The following is a 20,029-nucleotide window of genomic DNA, read 5'->3' on the forward strand; positions in this document are numbered from 1 at the left end:
CGCCATCAGCAGCTGGAGTTCATTCATTCTCTGCTGTGTAGTACTCCCGTATCCATTCTACCACGTATAGACATTTGGGGTGTTTCCAGGCCTCTCGTAGAGAATGAAGCTACGGACATTCTTACACATGCCTCTTGGGGAGCACATGTATGCTTTTCTGTTGGAAAGAGTGGAATTGTTGGGTCATACGGTATGTGTATGTTTTAGTTACATTTCCCAACATTTTAATGTTCGGTCAGTTTCACGTTTTAAACATTGCGCACATTAAACAAAATACACCTGTAGCTTGGATCTGGCCTGCAGGCCACCACGCTGCACCTCTGGCCTGTGTGCCTCATTCATTTTAGCCACTGGCCAGACCATCTTGCTTGGTGCCTCACAAATTCATATGATACAGTGGGGAAAATTCCCATAATCCCCTCCACCAAACGGCTGAGTGAATGAGGCCTCAGTAAGCTATCAGTGGCTGTCCTTCCGTCAGTGCTTCTCTATGACAGCGGTCCCCAACCTTTTTGGCACCAGGGACCGGTTTCGTGGAAGACAATTTTTTCCACAGATAGTGTGGGGGGGATGGTTCAGGCGGTAATGCGAGCGACGGGGAGCGGTGGGCAGCAGCAGGTGCGGCTTCGCTCGCTCGCCCGTCGCTCACCTCCTGCTGTGCGGCCCGATTCCTAACAGGCTACGGGCCGGTACTGGTCCACGGCCCGGGGGTTGGGGACCCCTGCTCTATGAGGATGAAATTACATTGAAATCACTTGAGCAGTCTCTTCAAAATACACATGCCCAGCACTGCACTAGTACCAACCAGACTTCCTGAGGATGTGGACAGCCAAGCATGATTATTTTGAAATGTAGCCCAATTAAGAACCACTGCCTGAGGTCATAGAGCACAAAGCCAGTGACTGCAGAGCACCCAGGTTCCCAGTGGCTAGGCTCTACCTAGCACCCCAGGGTTCCCCAAATCTACCCTGTGGGCTAGCACTCCACCCTCCTGCAACTGTAACAGACATCAATAATTGATCTTGGCACTCCTTCCTGCTGAGCCCGAATAACCCAGCCTCATCTACCCTTCAGCAGGCCCTACCAATCGATCAGGGTTGGCATTTGAGATGACATGCATTTGCCACACCTGCTATTCAGTGTTGGCCCCCGGAAACCCTTGCCATTTTCTCAAGTGGCTCAGCCTTCTTATTCCCAGGATGGGTAAGAAACAGAGAAAGGACCAAACCCAAGCCTGGCCCCATCCTTTAGCTTATTTGACTCTGATTCCCACGCCAACCCTACGACGCTTGCCTTGACGATAATGTATGTCTGCCCTGGGGTGTTTTTGCTGGTTTGGGGTTTTGTCTACAGGTTTTATGGGTGGCAAACAAGCCCAGAGAGGGCTAGCGCCTTGCCCCAGGGGAACTTGAACCAGCTCCCCATTTCTAATTCAGGGCTCTTTCACTACTCCAGGGAGCCTCTCACAACCAGTTAGGAACTACTAGAAAAGCCAGAAACACGATGGGAACCTCATTCATCTCAAACCAATCACATCTGGTTCACTTCTCCCTGCTAAGCAGTAAACAGTGGAGACAGCACCCAGGCTGGCTGCAGACTGGGATCTCAGCTCAGAGACAAGGCTGCGGCCAAGAGCTGGTGAGGAGTCATTCTCGCGCTGATCCCTGGGCTCTAAGAAAGAGATTTTCCTTAATGAGGCTGAGCTCGGTGATCCGACACCAGTAAAAATTGCCCTTTTCCAAAGCGATTATCCACACAAACCCAGGGAGGGGTTCCAACGTGGAGGTGCTTCCAGCAGCAGCCCAAGGGGGGCCTCTGTGGTCCCACCACTTTCTGTCTTTATTAACATTTGCAGAAAAACTCACAGTGTGTTTTGAGGCAAATGAAAACCAAGAAATGTCATTTTCTTCCCTCAACCAGGCCACAGGGCTCCTCCTTGCCCTTCTCTCCTCACTCACACTAGAATTTTTTTCCTAAGCTCAAAAATACTAAAAGTTCCCTGACATCTGCAAATCTGCCTTTCAAGGTCATTTTTAGCCAAAGGTGCCCAAAACTGAGTTCATCGGATTGTGTTACGACGGCATCTCCTCCCTCGGGAACAGCTGTATCTGCACCTCCAAGTCTTTGCCTTCTATGGGGATTTGGGGCTTCCGGGGGCGGCAGAGGAAGGCACCCAGCCTGCCCGTCCACATCCACGTCCATGTCCACATCCACATCAGCAAGTGAAGGCAAGACCAGAAACAGCTGCAGCGTTTGGGAGATTTCTGGCGACTCCCAGAGGGCGCAGGACTAACGCGACGGGAAAAAGGACCCAGGCAGCTCGAAATGTGAGGAGTTCCTATTCCTGCACACACTTCTCTCCAAACTTCTGGGGACTCGTGTTCATGGCGGGGGTCCGACTCGGTTACTCAGCCTCCCACCAACCTGCACTGCTGTTACCTAGTTTCACGTGGAACGGAAAGAAGTATCAAGGCTTTACCAGCCCGAGGTCACACACGCCAGAAAGTGGCAGGGCCAGAATCCACCCATGATGGCCCGGGCTCTAACCACTGCCCCACGAGGCTCTCTTCCCATTACCTACTGAACTGACCAGAATGCACTTTGCCCTAATCCCGTCCCTCCTCCTTCCAAAGATACAGTCATCTGCTGCCTTCAACAACACACTTATTTCCAACAAGGCTCTGGGTGACACCTCAAGGCCCAGGTTCAGGGCCAGCAAAACCCATCCAAGTGCACACATGTGTACGCGCACGTGCGACACCAACTCCTGAATTCCTTGTTGGGGGGAAGAAGTGCTGCTTCTGTTCACAGCCTCCTGTTAACTGGCAGGAAAGACAAGACTACAGATGTGAGCTAGGAAGATGGCCCGCCACTCCCCATGGCGGGGCTCTTAAGGACAAGGTTCTCTCAAGCACCTCTAGGTACCGAGGCAAAGACAGTCTCAGAGAATCAGGCAGCATCAGGAGTGTGAGGGCCGGGAGCCCTGCCAGGACCCGGCAAGAAAGCATCTCTGGCAAAGGGCAACTTTGTATGGCAGGGAAGGAGGGCAAGGTGGGTACTGGAGAGGCTGTGTCCCCATCCAGCAGTACCAAGCCTGAGTCACCCGCATAAGGGGCAGGGGATCCTCCAGGTGACACCAAGAGAGCAGAAGCTCTGCGTCCTCAGAGGGAGGGGCCGAGGGGGCCTGAGACTTGGGAGAAGCCTGGGAGGTGAGAAGAGTAAGCGAGAGGGCCCAGCCTGAGTCAGGGACCCAGGAGAGAACTCCTCCTGGTGGGTATGGCTCAGGGGCTTCAAGACCAGAAAAGACTGCTATGCAGTACTGGACTGGGTGGTTACACACCCTCTGGATGTACCATCCTCCACCTCAAGTCTTCAGTAAAAGTCTAGTACAGTCGTCCCTCGAGACTAGTTACAGGGCCTCCATGGATAGCAAAATCCACTGATGCTCAAGTCCCTCATATAAAATGGTATAGTAGGGGCTTCCCCGGTGGCGCAGTGGTTAAGCATCTGCCTGCCAATGCAGGGGACACGGGTTCGAGCCCTGGTCCTGGAAGATCTCACATGCCACGGAGCAACTAAGCCCGTGCGCCACAACTACTGAGCCTGCGTGCCTAGAGCCCGTGCTCTGCAACAAGAGAAGCCACCGCAATGAGAAGCCCACGCACCGCAACGAAGAGTAGCCCCTGCTTACCGCAACTAGAGAAAGCCCGCGCGCCGCAGTGAAGACCCAACGCAGCCAAAACTAAACAAAAAATAAATAAATTTATTTTAAAAACATGGTGTAGTGTTTGCACATAACTTACACCCATCCTCCTGTATCCTTGGCGTCTCTAGATTACTTATAATACCTACTACAATGTAAATGCTATGTAAATAGTTGCTGGAGTGTGGCAAATTCAAGTTTTGCTTTTTTGGAACTCTCTGAAATTTTTATTTTTGAATATTTTCAATCCGCAGTTGGTTGAATCCACCAATGCAAAATCTGTGGATCCTGAGGGCTGTCCGGACACACGATGGAAGAAAGAAAGAATGAACGAACGCCTACACCAAGCAACACCAGGAGCTCCTTTGCTGCATTCAACAGGCCTCCCAGGCAAAGATCCCCTTACAGTGGAAAAGGTGGGGCCTTGCAATGTTTCAGAAAAACCCTCCCAGTTTCCCACATCCCTCCAACCAACTGGGTGATCTATGGAATTCCATAATCTCAGCACCTCAGGTCTCCCTTCCATAAAACAGGGATTAAAAATCTCATCACAATCAGACTGTGGGGCATCAAATGAGATCATATATATGGGTCTACATGGAACAATTCTGCTGTGCTTCTGGAGAGGAAAGGGAATGAAAGAGAGCCGACGTGGCAGGTCACTCCAAGCCCAGGACCCAGTGGGTCCCGCTTGTGCTGTCCCTTTTTCTTCCAGATGAGGAAACTGAGGTTCGATTAGGATAAAAAACTTGCCAAGGTCAACAAGGAGTTCCGAAGGCAGCTTGTGAGGGGCAGAGCCAGGATTTGAACCGTGGGATTCAGAAGTCAGAATTCCCACTTGCTTACGGCCCTACTCGAATGCCACCTGGACTCTACAGCTGCCTTCGGAACTCCTTCTCGAAGAACATTTAACTTTAATCCGGTACATTCCTCCCCAGCAGACATGCACACAACTTTATTGAAATATATCATCATTATCATTGTTTGGCCAAAAAGATTCCTTATCGGTGAGATCTTTTTCTCTTTGCACACAAACACACACACGTACCTCTACCTCTCCAGCAGGTTTGAATAGATCTTTGTGAGCGGTAGGGCTACTTAGAAACAAAATTTGCCCATTATATCAATTCAATTACATAGCAACCACTTTTTTAAGAGCATATTTATTTGAGCTTAGTGTGCGGTGAATCATCAGACATTTTCTTTCTTCAAACTCTTTTGGGAAGAGAAAATGATCAAGTGAAAGGGAGGAAATGTTATGCATATCATCCCAGCGATTGAGAATAATGCTGATGGATTTTCCTCTCGCACTTTTAATTTACTTAATTCCCCCGCTTCCATGAACAACCACGCCTCGGCTTCCTGAGCGCTTGTCTCCAGAGGGTTCGAGGCTTTCCGGTTGCAGTCCCCACTGCAGACTCTAAAGGGAGGTTCTAGAGTCATGGGACAAGCAGCCCCACTCCCAGCATGTGGGCGCGGTGTCAGCGGTCCTCCGCGGACACGAGCACTAGTTGGAGCCCAAACGGGGTTCGGCTCCAGTTTCTGACTCTCTGGACTCCCAGTCCAGGGCTCTCCCCATCTCTTCAGCTGGGGACGCTAAGGACGGCAACTCAGGGGTTGAGTCTAGTCTGTGGTCCAGCCCTCTTGGTGACCCCTTCCTGCTCCCCCAAATCCCAGGCCTCCTTGAGCCCATCAGGCTCTGAGCTCGGCCCCCGTTGTCCCCATTTGGTCTCTGGGCTCAGAGGAGGGAAGGGTCCCCGGGGACAGCCGCCACCTGTGGCCCCAGCGCTATCCCCTCTGCAGCGCCAGAACTTCATCTCCTCAGCCTCGCAGAACCTGCAGGCAGTGCCCTCAGAGGTCGCTCTGTTTGCCTTGGCTCCACAGCCTGCTTCCCCAGCAAGAAGCCGCTAGAAAGGAAAATAAAACAACAACAAAAAGCCTTTTGATCTGCCAACGGACGTCCCCATCCAGCCCTGTAGGAAGGTGGAAACCACCCTCTGTAGCGACTTGCTGGCCTCCCTCTCACAAGTGTTCTCCAAAGGCCCCCAGGGTCTTTCAGAGACCCCACCTAGCCCAGGCTCCTGGACCCCATGAGATGAAAGGGTCAAAACGACATCTGTGGGGACCAAGTGGGGATGGGCAGGGGGCAGGAAGAGGCCAGAGAGGACCAAGCAACTATGGGAGAGAGAAGATGGCCATTGACCCAGCTGGCCACTCCACAGTAGGTGGTCTCCACAGATTGCCTGCTGGGTGGAGCGGCAAGAAGGAGGTGTGTTCCAGAAAAGCAATTCAGTTCGCCCGTAGGGAATCAGGCAAAAACATCATGGCTGTCCACGCAGGGATATACTAGTCATCCATCACAAGAGGACGTGGTAAGTAAACGACACGTGAGCTGTGCCTCTCCCCTACACCGTGGTCCGCCCTGGAGACCCCCTACAGCTTCAGGGGACAGTTCCGCTCACTCTGGTAGTCCCTACACAAGCACCTCCTTCAGTCTCTTGGCTTGAAGGCAGCCTGGAAGCTTCCAGAAGTTGATGTCCCCAGGAGCAACCCTCAACCAATGAGAGACGGAAGTCGGTGACCACTCGCTGGGTCGATTCTGAGGTGTGCTTCACACAGTCCCTGGGAGGGTCCCCAGTGGGACAGGGCCCCAGGTGCCCACAGCGGGAGGCTGCTCAATAGGGCATCTTTCATTGGCTCCCCTCCCCTCCCTGCTCACTCACCTCTCTGGAACCAACCTCATCATATATAAACTCTGCGTACCCAGATCCATGCTCAGGGTCTGTTTTTGGAGACCCCCAACTAAACCAAGGCAGAGGTGTACGTGCTAAGACGGAACAATTGAAAAGATGCAGAGCTGAAGGGATGGAACACCGCAGGGTATGTAGGAATGGCAGGCACCATGTACACAGCTGTGCTCATTTACTGGGAGAACAACCCAGCAGAGACGGGGCTGCTCACACTGGTGGTCTCCCAGTGAGGAGACTGGCTTAAGACTCAGTTTCCATCGAATACGCTTTTGATCTATTTCCGTATTCTCTTACTATGTTTACTCTGATTATTTTTTCCTTAGGTCTTTCACCAGTGAAAAGTGATTCATTTCAAAGAGCTTGTGATAACTCCTGGAAAATCAAATAAATGAACTACGGAGAGGGAGAAAATCCCAGAATCAATAATCCTCCTCACTTCCTAGAACCCTCCCACTTCCTTCTCACCTCCTGGAACCCCCGGCCTCCCTCTCAGCCCACATGCAGGACAATAGGTCCCAGTCCCCTTAGGGGTTTGACAGCTGCCATTGAACAGGGGATTAAGGACTGGAGGGGAGCAAAGGGCCAAGTGAGAGGCCTCTGAGACCCCAGATTCTGATTTTCTCCCACTCTGGCTGTTAAGACATGGACTGGCTCCAACAGGGAAGACCCTGGTGTCCCACAGAGGAGCAGAGCCAGGGAACAGACCATGTAATGCTGGAGAGCAGGCTTGGGGTTCAGACCTCCTGAGTCTTTAAAGAGATGATTAAATTAAAATGAGGCTTTTAGGGCAATCTGACTAATGCCCTTATAAGAAGAGATTTGGACCCCCAGGGGACACCAGAGGTTCATGTGCACAGAGGAAAGACCCTGTGAGAACAGTGAGAAGGCAGCCTTCTGCAAGCCAGGAAGAGACCTCAGAAGAAACCAAGTCTGCCAACACCTTGATCATGAGCTTCTAGCCTCCAAAACTGTGAGAAAATAAAATTGATAAGAATTAACTTATTTAGTCCTCACAACAACCCAATAAATTAGGTATTATTTTTAGTCCCATTTTATGGACAAGAAAATGATGAACAGAGAGGTTGAGTAACTTGCCCAAGGCTACGGAGCTGTTGAGTGGTAGAGCTGGGACCATAAACCATTCTATCGGATGAGATTAGACTCGTTAAGTGCCTGGCACACTGAAAGTGATCAATATGTCAGCTGCGCTCATTACCCAAGACAGCCTGAAAAAGACTGGTCTACAAAGGGAAAAATGGAGGGAGGCATTTTGTGAGCACCTGCCAGGTGCCTGGGATGGATAAGCAAAGATAGACAGGGTCCCTGCCCTCCAGCGGTTACGCTAGAGCGGGGGAGATGGAAGTTAAATAATCACACAGACAAGTCAACAATTGTGCAATCGTGACTAACTCCTGTTAGGGAGGGGATGGTGGAGCAATCAGAGCCAATAGGTGGGAAATTTGGCCCACTTGGGAGTCCAGGAGGGCTTCTTGGAGGAGGTGATGGGATCCAAAGGATGAAGAGGAGTTGGGTAGTTAAAGAGGGAGGGAAAGCATTGCAGGGATGAGGGAAGAGCATGCAGAGCAGACCTGTTTGGGTTGGGGCAAGGTGGCTGGTGGGCTGGAGCAGAGGGAGGCAGGCCTGGGTGGGGGAGGGGCAGAGGCTGCAAGAAAGCCTTCTGAACACAGGTGAGAATCTATTGAAGCGCTTCCGAGAGGGCGCGAGGCGGCTAGCACGATCACATTACACAACAGATGTTTTCCCTAACAAAGTGTGTAAGTCGAACTTCAGTAAACTGAATTTTATTTTTAAGGCAGTAGGGAGGAATGGGAATCTGAGCGTTAATCTGTCTGTAAATTGGATGAGGATCCTCTGATCCAGCTGGCATTTTCACAGATCCGGCCGCCTCGAGTGAGGTACACCTGTTAAGTAGTAATACCGGAGGAGGATGGCCTTCCATGTGTCAGAGTGTGGGCGGGCATCTCTGCTGGTCGAGGCTGTCTGTTCCCCCATAAGTCGCAGGGACACCTGACACTGCAAACGTGGCTTTCCCCATGGAGCCATCTCACAGCCTGTTTCCTGGTGACCACGACTTTCCAGGCCGCCCTTCCCCATCTCCCCCTCATCCTCCAAGCTTTAACTTGTGCTTACTTCCACGGGGAGGCCTTCGCTGCCCCCGCCCCCAGATGTAAGTGCCTTTCATGACTCCCCACTGGCACCCCTGGCTCCCCACTGGATTTGTCCCCATGCTGTCCGCAGTGCCCCCACCTAAGGGGCGTTACGGTGCATAGCAAGGAAGGATGCGATCCCTAAGAAGCTATGACTAAGAATTCATCATTCATTCCCTCACTCATTCATTCTGCGTGTATGAACGTCTACGAACATCTATTCAGTCCCAGGCACTGAGCTACACACTGCAGGCTCCGTGGAGACTGAGACAGACAGGTCTCTGCCCTCATTCCGTTGAGGAAAACAGATCAGAAATAAAATAATTAGAATAATTCCAACATTCACTGAATACTTTTAAAGTGCCACCTTGAATCCTAAAAGATACATTTATGCATTTTGATCTTATTTTATCTTCATAAAACCTTTCGAGGGTGATCATTTCACAAAATATACAAATATTGGATAATTATGTTGTACACCTGAAACTAATATAATGTTTTATGTCAGTTACACCTCAATTAAAAAAAAAAAACCTTATGAAGTGAAATGGTGGTACAGGGACTTCCCTGCTGGTCCAGTGGTTAAGAATCCACCCTCCAGTGCAGCGGACACAGGTTCAGTCCCTGGTCAGGGAACTAAAATCCCACGTGCCGCAGGGCAACTAAGCCCCTGTGCTGCAACAAAAAGGCCCTGCATGCCACAACAAAGATCCCGCGTGCTGCAACAAAGATGCGGCACAGCCAGATAAATAAATAAATATCTTTTTAAAATAAATAAATAAAACGGTGGTACAGAGAAGTTAAGTATCTTGTCAAAGGCTAAACAGAGGCCATGGACTGTGGCTGAACGGGGACTTGAACCCGGGCCCTTATGTTCAGAACTCCTAACCCCGATGGCGTGTTGCCTCTCACGCTTTCAATGCATGGGGATGAGGCGGTGTATCTGAACCCTCGGCCTCCACAGCTGAGCCTCCAAACCCTCCTGGGCCCCTGTGAGATGGGCGCCAGAGCTGGGAGCTTGGCTATTTCCTCCTAGGCCCCCTTCTCTTGCAGAGAAGTCCAGACGACCTGCCAGGGAAGAGGAACCCAACTTGCCGACATCACAGTGACTTCCGGTGCTCAAGGTGAACCCAGGATAAAGAGCGAGAACAATTCATCTGGACCAGATATTTTCAGCCCGAGAGGAGATGGAGATGGCAGGCAACTCCAGAAAGACGAGTTGAGAAAAACGTAAATGGTGCCTTTCACGAAGTCCTTTCATATTATTACTTCTAGAAAACATCCTATCTGCAATTGGTTATAATTCACATGCACCCATGTTTCTTAAGCCCACACTAACACCCAGCACCCTTCCAGACCTGTTGGGAGGGAAAAAATATGGAAAACAGCATCTGACAAATGTTAACAGTGGACAAAGTGTGTCTGATGCAGACATTTACTCTTTTGATGTTTAGAACTAGGCCACGAGGTGGGTATAAATCCCCACTTTATTGATAAGAAAACTGAAATGTACAGAGATTAATTTTCTTGTTACTTACTAGTTGTATAGCTGTGTGACCTCGGGCAAATTACAATACTTAGCCTCTTGGGTTGGTTTTCTTGGCTGTTAAATGGAGCGATAACAGTACCCACCTGTTGTGGATTGAATGGTGTGCCCCACGTATCCTAACCCCTGGTATGTATGAATGTGACCTTATTTGAAAACAGGGTCTTTGCAGATGTCATCAAGTTCAGATGAGGTCATTAGGCTCTAATCCAATGTGACGGGTGTCCTCATAAGAAGAGGAAAGCTGACCTGGTGCAGCAACAGGGAGAACACCGTGTGATGACAGAGGAAGAGGCTGGAGTGATGTGCCCACAAGTCAAGAACACCAAGGACTGCCAATAGCCACCAGAAGCAAGGAAGTAGAACCCTCCTCTAGAGCCCTGCTGACACCTGATTTTGGACTTTTAGCCTCCAGAACTGTGCGAGGATGAATGTCTGTGGTTAGAAGCCCTCAGTTTACGGTACTGGTTACTGAAGCCCTAGGAAACCAACACATCACCTCACCGCGCTCTTGAGCTGGTCCACAGCTCTGCCCCGGTGTTTCGGGGTGAGGGGCTGCAGAAGCTGAGGTCTGGGGGCAGAGTGAATGAGATGTGTTTTAGGGACCCCACGTGCCTGACTCACTGCCTAACCAGCCTGCCTCCCACCAGCACTTTTCAAAGAAGCCAGGAGCATCCTGGTGCAGCTACAGTGGGAGGCCCCTCTCTCAGTGCCCCCAGGAACAAGCATCCACTATGCCAGGGGCCACGGGCCACCTCCGAATCCCGTCTTGGGGAGCCATACTCTCTCAAAGACCCCTCCACCCTGGTGTCCAGCTCGCCAGTTATCCCTGTGAGGTCTTTTGCAGGGGACAGTAAATCCCCATTATTCAAGGCGTGCTTGTATTTTGGCTGGAGAAGCACCTCATTTCCCTGGGGGCTAAAAACTCAGACAAGATGAGTACCCTGAGCTGGCCCTGCTGGAGAGAGCCCTAAATGTCAGGCACCAGGTGGTGGCGGGCTGCCCCCCAGGAGGCCGAGGCGCACTTGGCTAGCAAGAGTGCTGCAATCTGTCCCAGCCGGAGAGGCAGCACCCTCAGGCCCCGCGCCCACAGTGGTGATTAGCCGTGAAAAGACGGGCCTAAATCCAAGGACCGGGGCTCCAAATTCTTCTCCCATTTCCAACGGAAGCCATAGTAGTTCAACTATTATGAACTAGAGAGCCCAGCCCCAGGCCACCCAGGATGGGAGCCCAGAGCCTCTCCATCCAAGAGATGGGAGTGACAGGCGTGTGCGCAGGGGCGGGAGGGGGGGGCGCTTGGAGCCTCTCCTCGGGTGCTGGCCCCTTGCCAAAGGCATCTCTCGTTTCTTACTCAAGTGGGCGAGGAGCCATGTGTAAACCTATTGACACCTACTAGGTGCCAGGCACTTGATCAGCTTTACAGCTTTCTACATTCTTCCCATTTTGCAGAGGAAAAAACTGAGGCTCAGAGAGAGAAACAAGGGTTAAAGTAGAGGTGTCAGGATTTGAAGCTAGGTCTGACCACCTTGCTGTTCTCAGAAAAACAGGGCTAGAAACCCTCATCAGGCCCCCTCTCTTTACCTGCCCAACCCCACAAGGAGTGAAAGGGGCCAGCAGGAGGCTGCATAGATGGGACAGGAAGCACAGGTAGCCTTCTGTCATTTGGGGGACACCCCAAAGCTTGAATGCACAGCACTTCCCAAAGTAGTGTGCATGGAGCCGAAATTCCTGTGGCTTTCACGATGAATATTTAAAACTAAGGCTTCTCATGCCCCTACACTACTCCGTCAGCTTCCAGATAGTTCCTGCAGCCTCCCCCCCGCCTTCTCTGCCCCTGGGCCTTCTCCCCCTGCCCCATGCACACACAGAAGATGAATACAGAAGCTCTTCCCCATTAGGGCATGGGAGGAGGAGACAGGAGCAGAAGTAGGTGCTGGAGGGTCCTGGAAGAAGTTCTAAGAGCAGTAAACTTCAATAAGGCAAAGGAGGCCATGGGAGCTCTGGGGTGAAGGTCAAGGGTCTGGCTTAGTGCCCTTGCTGTGTGCTCACTGGCCAGCCCCTTGGCCCCTCCGAGCCACCCCCACCTCCAGTGTATTATGGGCAATATATGATCTGTCCAGAGATCGTTTCCATGGACATGGTCTGTAATCTCTAAAGAGCAATGCACATCAGGGATCATTAAGGAAAGGAAGCAGCCGTGTTTTAAGGACTATGTGCCAGGTCTATACTAGGAGCTTTAAATGCATCATCTCAATTAATCCTCGAAGTACTCTATCCAGGAAATATAAATGCAGGGAGTTAGTGCTCAGTAAACACCCAGCCTCCCTTGCAGCTGGTTTCAGGCCAGGTGACAAGTGCTCAGTAAATACCCAGCCTCCCTTGCAGCTGGCATCGGGCCAGGTGACAGTTCTGACCAATGGACTGGAGCTGAAGTGATGTGTGTCACCTCCAGGGGACACAGTGGAGCGTTAGTGTGCCTTTTCCTTTTCCATTGCTCTCTTCGCCTTCTGCGGTAACCACGGATGCCACATCGTCCTGGAAGTGCAGCTATGAAGATGGTGGAGTCACCATCCGCCTGCGTCCCTGAGTAACTGTGTACAGCAGAGATCCATGTTAGACAAGTAACGTAAGTGAGAATTAAAGCCACAAGGTTAAGCCACTGAGAGTCTGGGGTCATCTGCTGTGGCTGCTGGTATTACGTAGCTTAACACTCTTATTGTTGTTGTTATTCTGCTTTTCACAAATACGGAAACCAAGGCCACATAGCCAGAAACAAGATGCAAGTTCACATCTGTGACTCCAACACACATCCTCTTTCAATTACAACCTTTTGTTGCTGAATAAGATCATCCCCTTCCTGTAAGCAACCTTGTCCCAAAACGCTCCTACCCCTCCGTGTCCCCAGGATGGCTGAGTAGTCAATGCAGGATGAGAAAAGAGAATCTCAGAAAGCACTGTGAGCCTGGAAAATGAGCAAAAGCAGGGAGGAGGGGGCCCGATCGCATCTCAGGGAAATCTTTTCTGGGGCTTTGGAGCTCACAGGAGGGTTCGATAGGAGAGGAAACATCACAGAGTGGTTTCGAGCACAGAAGGGAGAATCAGACCAACCTAGGATCAAATTCCAGTCCTACCACTTGCTCCCTTGATTTTTCTGAGCCCTACGTCCTAATCTGTAAGATGGGGACAATATCTGAACCGACTTTGAGGGTGGAGGTGAGATGAAGCATTGTCTAGCTCCCGGCCGATGGTGAGCACTCCCCAACTGTCTGCCGCAGTAAAGATCGTCACTGGGACGGCTCAGAGAACAGCCTTTGCTGGAGGGAGATGAGGCCGAGGTGCAGCCAGAGGCTGCCCCGCCAGGATGGCTGACGCAGCCCAGACAGCAGACCTGGCCCAGCTCGCATCCCTGCAAGAGACCGAGGGGCAGAACACAGAGAGCGGAGCGGGGCCAGCCAGACACAGTGCGACGCAGCAGAGGAGCCAGATTATTTATTTTAGAGTCGAAAGTCTTCTAGGAGGATGGCCTTTTATTTGGGTGTATCTCGGAGTTATCAGCTTAAACTCATTATCTGTACATATGGTCTTTGTACTATAGTTAAGGGGGGGAAACAAAGGATGGAAGGGAAAGGATGGGCATATACTAGCTGATGAAATATCATCCCTCAACTGCCAGTAACCAGGATATGTTCAGTGACATCACATTGGGCTTCCTGCCACAAGGATGGGGCTATCATGAGAATACTCACAAGATTTTAACTCTGGAGTCCCTCAGTGAGGCAGGGAAAGGAAGAAAAAAAAAAAAGAAAAGCAATTTGTTTTATTCACCCTTGTCTTCCACCTCAAAAGCAGACACACACACACACACACACACACACACGCACACACACACACACACACACACGCACACACGCACTGTGCCCAAAAATATCAGAGCTGGAAAGGATCAACGTTGATCCCTCCCTCCCACTTCACAATAAGAGTATTAGTAATAATAATAATGACAATGATGACTGTATTTGTTGAGCATTTACTACCTGCTGTGCACTGTGCTAAGTGTTTCACATGTTTTATCTCGTTGACATTTCACAACACTCTGATACAGTATAATTAGTCCCATTTCACAGATGAGGAAACTGAGGCACCAGAGGTTGAATGGCCTAAGGTCACACAGCTATTAAGTAGAAGAAAGCCGACATTCAAACCCAGGCAGCCTAACCGCCTCACAATGCTGCGTCTAGAGAAATAGGGAAACTGAGGCTCAGAGAGGGGTGGTGAGTCACTCAAGGTCCCACAGTTCCATGTATAACAGAATTGGGGCTAGAACACAAGTCTCCTTACTCCTGGTCCAGCTGGTCCAGTGACCTTTCCACTCCATCCTGTTGCCAATCAGTATGTACACACACGCATAGGACTAGTGAACATGCTGTTGCTCAGCTCCAAGTTGTTCAGTTACTAATTAAACTAGCAGTCTTGGGTACAAACAAGGGGCAAGGGCTAGACCTTAAGATAACAGGTGCTGAGATGAAAGAACTGCTTTGCCAGCTGCAAACACTGGGACCCATCTCCCTCTCCCTCTCTCTTTTTTTTTTTTTTTAGCGGTACGCGGGCCTCTCACTGTTGTGGCCTCTCCCGCTACGGAGCACAGGCTCCGGACGCGCAGGCTCAGTGGCCATGGCTCACGGGCCCAGCCGCTCCGCGGCATGTGGGATCTTCCCGGACCGGGGCACGAACCCGTGTCCCCTGCATCGGCAGGCGGACTCTCAACTGCTGCGCCACCAGGGAAGCCCTCCCTCTCTTTTTAATGAGTGTTACATTATCTGCACACAACCCCACCCCCCAGTCAGAGCACTGATGCGGGTCCAAGGTGGCAGCCCGTGCGGCAGGAGGAGCCCAGGCTGGCGGGTTACTTAGCAGCATCAGATTGCAAAAATACCCCATCAAGCGATCATCTGCTCTGGGGGACTTAAAGTGCTGGTTTCCAAGGCCCCCTCCCTTTGCTGTGTCCCAGCTGAGCTTGAACAAATGTTCCTGATTTTCCTTCTCAATGGCTGATGAAATAGACCAGAAGAGCCGCCCTCTGGAAAGAGGGGTCCCTAAGAGGGGCAGTCCAGCCATCACTCTTTGCTCGTAGCAGGAAAGAGGAGGGAGTAAACGCTGCACAGGCCTCCAGAGAAAGGTAACATGCAAGCTTGCGGACAGAAATGGGGATCCCAGCAGGAGCTGATCACCAACGTCACCCTCTCCACCCCCAAACCGCAGTGTGATGGAGGACAGGCACCTGGTTCACTTTGCCCTGTCAGGGCGGAGCGGGGCAAGGCGGCCAGGAGCGGTGCCCCCCACTGGACAGAAGGCAGAGCAGGGCTGCCTAGCGCCCTAAAACGTTAGACTCTCCTGACTTTAAGTTTCAAGCCCCCGCCTCCTCAACCGCCACCCCGGCCCCAGGCCATTAAAAAGTCACTAATTCAGGGAGCTGTTTCCAGGCTGACAAGGCAGTTTTTAAAGGAGGAGAGGGTACTTCCTGGATTAGCCCAAGGTGTCCTAACTCCAACTCCAGATGAACTGATGCTTCTAGAAAGTGGCCTGGAACTTTCACTGATATACCTCCATTTCAGCCTCAGGCTGGGTAAAGATACGCCAAGGGTCTGCCATTTGAATGGATCTGGGGACCAGACGACCAGGAGACACAGTGCCCAAGACCTGAAATTTTGCTGAATCAGAGACCTTGGAGTTTGCCTGGAAGCAGTCTGAGTCCACACATGATACTCCACATCCAAACAGGGACGTCAGCAGTCCCAGGGGTCTCAGTTCCCTCCCATCTTCGGGGCAGGTTGGGTGTGAGTGAGGTGCAGGGAGCAGGGGCAGAACGCAGAGCCGCCAGCCCTCTGGGGGCCCCTTGCTCACTCCCAGTTTCCAAGGGCAGGGCTGTTCCAGGCAGGCTTCCCTCCACAGAAAAACTAGAGTCATTAAAAACAAAACAAAACAATAAAACAAAACAACTCCTTTTGTTTTCTGGCCCCATGGAATGTCTTGAAGACAAATCCAGAGACAGCGGGCTTCTCCACCCTTTCCTCTGTCTCCTCCCTACTCGTCTGTCCTCTTCTATTCAAAATAAAAACCATGCTGATCTTTCTTTACAGCAACTTTGTCCTCGAGCAATTTGAGAGCATCCAACAAAAACATTTGCTACACTGAAAGCAAGAACCTCAACTCTCTTTCAGGGACCACCCTTTTCCATCACCTTTGCAGGGGTCTCTGGGAACATGAGCGGGGGGAGGGGGGCTGCCCAATGAGCCCACACTGGCATCCACGAGAAAGATGAAAACTTCCGCCAGCCACTATGAGACCATGCACGTTCTTAGATTTGCTCATTTGTACTCACTTGGGGTGCAGGGAAGAGGGAGGGAATTAGAGAGAAAGATGAGGCCACAGTGCTTCAGGGTCCCTCCAATGTCGAACAGCCCACACACGACAAAGATGATGCTCTTCATAGATGCCAGCAGCCGTCTGGCTCCCTGAGGCCTTGGCACAGACCCACAGACTCAACACACAGGGGCCCTGAGGTCCCACAAGGGGACACGTGGCAGGTTTCCACCAATAATTGTGAAATGACCACATGAATGTGGCCTGTAGACTCCAGACCCCAAGAGGAAATGAAATTTACCACTTGAAACTGGACTGCTAAAGCCTTTAAGGGCCCCCATCAACCCCACCCTGTGCCTCCCAGTTTATTTGTGCCCAGAGAGGGGATTCACCCCAAGACCCTCAACCCACCCACACCAGAAAGGGATCTGGCCAGATCCAGGGAACAAAGGTACAACTTTTACCAAAAGGGTGCATTCAGCGGTTTGGGTTTCAGACCCCAAAGAAACCTCAGAAAGTTAATGCTCCCATACACTTACTCCACACCAATTCGCTGTTAATGTAAAGTTCCCCTCCTTTTGGTTTTTCTGCGGGTGAATTTTTTATTCACCCATACATCCTGCCAGCTCCCCCAAGAAAAACCAGCTCCTGAGAGCCAAGCTTTCCAGTACACAGCGCAGTTATAACTGGGGCATCCCAGCCTCACACTCCGACCCTCTGCCCCATTCCGGCTGCGGTGGGGTGCTCCTCAGGGCTGGCCCCTCGTGTGTTGGGGGTTGGTCTGCGGTTGTCGGTCCTGGATTTCGGTGCATTTGTCTCGCAGGAACCAGAACTCGCCTTCCTGTGGGTGAAACGGCCAGGGAAGGGCGCCCCCTCGCGGGAGCGAACTCACCTCAATCCAGCCGGGACTCAAAGCCGGCGCGAACCCACCCGTGCCCTCCAACCCTCCAAGAGGACTCCCGCTGCGCCCCCTAAATCTGGACGTGCTCGAGCCTCGGATCCAACGAGCACCCAACGGAGTCTCTGCTTCCCCAAACCGCACACACCGAGTACGGAATAAAGGGGGCCCCGAAGGAAAGCGTGGCGCCCCCGCCCCGCCCCGCTTCCAGGGACTCCGAAGGCGACCCGCCCTCAGTGGCCCTGCTGGGCCCGGCAATCCTCACGGCCCGGATCCTCGCTCCTAATCCTTAGTCCCTACCTGCCCTCCTACAGAGTGGCATGGCGCGCACCGCCTCCCTCAGGACGCAGCCCTCGCCAAGACCCCGACTTGTAACCACACCTGCCACCCCCGCCATTCTGCTGCCCCCCCACCCCCAAATACCCGCCCAGAGCGCCAAGCAGCGCTGCACCTGTCCCGGGGGAAGCCTCTGGCCCTCGGCGGATTCGGGGCAGGGATGGGGACGAGCACGTCTCCCCCCGCCCCTTCCCCAGCCTAGCCGAAGTAGAACTTGAACATCCTGGGATCCCCCCATTCCACCCCCACCCCCACCGTGCCCAACAGTCGCCCGGGGGGAGGCGGGAAGCGCGCTTGGGCCCCCAAGGCCCCCGGGGCGCGGCGGCGGGCGCACGGAGGGCACTGAGGTGCGGAACCCCTACCTTCCAGCGGCAGTGGCCGGATCCCGCGCCAACTCCAGTCGGCGGCCGCGGGGGAAACTTTCCCCGGGCGGAGAAGCGCACTCGCAACTTGCTAGGCACCGGCTGCCTTCCCGGCTGTGGCGGCGGCGGCGCGTCCGGGGACCGGCTGGCGAGAGGCGGCGGCGGCGCTCGCTCGGGGCTCGGGCTCGGGCTCGGGCTCGGGCGGCCTCGCGCGGCTCCGCGGTGGATCACTAGGCGCTGCGTCCGCCCCGCAGCCTGGAGCCCCCGAGACGCCGGCGGCAGCTGCAGCCGCCCGCCCGCCGGCCCCACCTCCCCGCCACCGCTCCGTCCCTCCCTCCCTCTCCCCCGAGCTCCCTCCCCTCCCCAAACCTCCTCCCCTTCAGTCTCCAGTCGCCGCCGCCGCCGCCGCCGCCGCTGCCTTGGCGGCCGACGTGAAGGCACGTCTCCTCCGGCGAGCTGCCCCACTTGCCCCCTCCCGGGCTTGGTCCAGCATCCAGGCCTCGCTCCGGGGGCCCCTGGGGCCACCCTCTGCCCTCCTCCCCTTCTGTCACCCCTGCGCTCCTCCCCACTCTGCTCACAGGCCCTCGCTTCGTCTGAATTCAGGAGATCCGTAGGGGGAGTGGGGAGCTGGGCGCGCTAGACCGGAGTATTTATTCCAGGGAAACTTCCACGCTGCCCCCCGACCTCCGTGGCCGGACCGCAGGGCTGCGGGGTGGGATGATCCCCCATCCGGACCTCGCTCCTCATCTTCCCGCTGCCCTGGAAGGACCTGTTGAAAGCCAGGGTGATTCACCCTCCCTGGGCTGCTTTGGACCCATGCCGTTAATAGAGGAGACTGGAGGGGTTGCAGCAAGAGGTTGGGGACGCGGGGGTGCCCACCCCAGACCAGATGCAAACGACTTGATTGCAAGAGGCCAGACCTGTGTCTCCATCTCAGGGCTTATCTTTTCATCTTTGTACCACTGCCTGAGCCACAGGCCCCCTCCCCAGCCACTGACACATGACTTCACCAAGACATTTAACCTCTGAACCTCTTCTGTGAAGTAGCTACCCACCGCCTGCCCCAGACAAAATGGGCAAGCAAGCAGATCAAAGCAGACAGCCCAAGTGAAAGTGCTCTCTAACCCCCCAGAGGAGAGGGGCTCAGATTGCCCACTCCTTGTCCCTGGGCAACAATTTTTTGAGTCCCAGCTCTGAAGATTCCACACCCAGTGCCTGCCTGCCAGGACATTCAAACACACACAAGTTCTGCAGGAGGCCCCTTTGTCAACTGATTTGCACTAAGGGGTGAGTGACTGATAGGAGTTGAACCTACTCCAGTCTTGGATAGGAATGTTGGTGATGTCAGGCCACAGGGCAGCATTTGCAGGGGCAGGAAGTCTCTGCCTTTCCTTGCCCACATTCCAGGAAAAGGATACATCCTTCTAAGGACTTGGAAGATGTCAGGTCCTTTCAACTATTTCACTGAGTAAATTGAGGAGGGCCTAATACAGTAGAGGTGTGGCTGGAAGAAAAAAACCTGGATCCACAGTTTTCAACTGGACCCAGAGTGAGCAATCCTTAACCCAAGGGAAGAAAAATCTCTACTAATGCAATTTCTGTAAAACAAGGACAAGGAAAACTTGAAAGGGCTTCAGGCTCCACATTCACCCCTTCAGCTGCCAAAACAGTGTTGGGGGAGAGGCTGACCATTTGCCCTGAGAAGCCTCACAGGCTCTTCGTTTCTGGAATGCTGTTGGAAGAGGCCGTCTGTGTGCGCCTCCTTGGCTGCAAGGCACCACACAAATTTAAAGGGGAAAAAAGCGTGAACCTACCATGAGGGTGCTGGGGCCCAGGAGGTGGAGGCCAGGGGCAGCGGGAGGGATGGATGGAGTTTCTGGGGATCCACAGGATGGGCAGAAGCAGA

The 20,029-nt window shown here is 52.9% G+C and overlaps 1 protein-coding gene across 2 annotated transcripts in view; it reads right to left on the bottom strand.

Moving 5' to 3' along the window:
* TSPAN18 (tetraspanin 18) overlaps positions 1-18,370 on the bottom strand; it is a 182,893-nt gene extending 164,523 nt beyond the window's left edge. The window contains exon 1 of one of the 2 annotated variants that reach the window (XM_060159346.1): positions 18,124-18,370. The gene's annotated coding sequence lies outside the window, so the exon portion shown is untranslated. The remainder of the gene's footprint in view (positions 1-18,123) is intronic. The other variant, XM_060159345.1, reaches the window with a different exon arrangement.
* Between the last annotated feature and the right edge of the window lie 1,659 nt (positions 18,371-20,029).

This window comes from Lagenorhynchus albirostris, chromosome 9 (assembly GCF_949774975.1).
Source record: "Lagenorhynchus albirostris chromosome 9, mLagAlb1.1, whole genome shotgun sequence".
NCBI classification, from domain to species: domain Eukaryota; kingdom Metazoa; phylum Chordata; class Mammalia; order Artiodactyla; family Delphinidae; genus Lagenorhynchus; species Lagenorhynchus albirostris.